The sequence below is a fragment of the Sminthopsis crassicaudata genome, chromosome 3 (genome assembly GCF_048593235.1).
Source record: "Sminthopsis crassicaudata isolate SCR6 chromosome 3, ASM4859323v1, whole genome shotgun sequence".
NCBI lineage: Eukaryota > Metazoa > Chordata > Mammalia > Dasyuromorphia > Dasyuridae > Sminthopsis > Sminthopsis crassicaudata.
This window is the reverse complement of record NC_133619.1, coordinates 18,700,535-18,701,829: the sequence shown is the minus strand read 5'-3', so window position 1 is coordinate 18,701,829 and position 1,295 is coordinate 18,700,535.

Sequence of the window (1,295 nt, the reverse complement as noted above, 5' to 3'; positions counted from 1 at the left end):
TACTAACCCCTGACTAACTCTATGGGGTTCAAAGGAAAGGGGAGTTTCGGGGTGTCCCGCAGGCAGCCCTGGATATGTTTGCTGCGTCCAAGAAGGGCAGCCAGTGCCGCCCTTCTTCTCTTCCTCCCTCATCCCCGCTGGGAGCTGCTGCCGGCCTCCAAGAGCCCCCAGATGGAGAGGAAGGCCATCTGCTCCTCTCTTTCCTGGTGAGGACGAGGAGCAGAAGGAGGGTTACAACCAGGGACGGGTGAAGTCGGAATTGGAATCCAGCTCTCTTGGCTTCCTGCGCATCCTCCAGGCAGCCTCCGCGCCGCCTGTCCGCAAACGCCGGGGCAGGCAGGCGGGCATCCCAGAGTCCCGCTCCCGCCCCTGTGCGCCTCCCGGGTGGAGCCGGCCGTGTGCAGTCCGGGAGCCCGGGCGGCCTGTGCCCAGCGGCCGGGATACAATTGTGGCTCTCCCTCGTCCGTCCCCCGCCCCCACTCCTGCCCCCGCCACCGCCGGCGTGGCTGGCCGGCTGCCCCGGGATGCGGTGCGTCAGGGCGCGCAGGTGAGGAGCCTCGGGCTCTGCGCAACCGTGCCCACCGATGCCCCGCGCTGCGCTAGGCGCAGGGACGAGCCAGCGCGCCCCGCTCCCAATGCAGAGGTTGGCCCTCCCCCGCCCTCCCCCCCCCCCCAGCCCCCTTCTTCAACGGAAGGAAATTTACTAGAGAGTCCGGGGGCCCAGGACCCGGGCTGGCTCTCCGGGGCACGGGCGGCCGAGCCATGCCCCCGCAGCGCGCCCTCCCGGAGCTGAGGCGCATCTCTGTTCCGGCCTCCCCTTCCCTTCCTCCCCCACCCCACCTGTGAGCCCGCAGCGCCCGGAACGTAGCTCTGAGCTCCCCTCCCCACGCCGAGGACTACATCTTTAAAAAAAAAAAAATGAAAGGCCGCCACATGACAAAGCTTTATTTGCGCTCTCAATGACCCCCGAGCGGCCGGCGCCGTCCGCCCGCAGGGGGGCTCCTGTCCGGCCGAGGCTCCGCGGCCTCATGCCCAGCTATCTGCCGCCTGCAATCCTGCCGTAATGTGCCCTGCGTGGGCCCCCCCCTTCCCCTCCCCTTTGCAGAAGTCTGCAGATGGAGTCAGGGTAGCGAGCACGAACGTCTCCCCTGCAGCGGACCCTGGCCTCGGAGCCCAAGGTGGGGCTCCCACGGCCGTCCCGCCGCTTTCCGAGCAGACCCACTTAAGGGCTATGCCGCATGTCAGCGTTTCCCCCGCTCTCGGCCAGAGGGCTCGAGAGGGGGCGGGGAACGCAC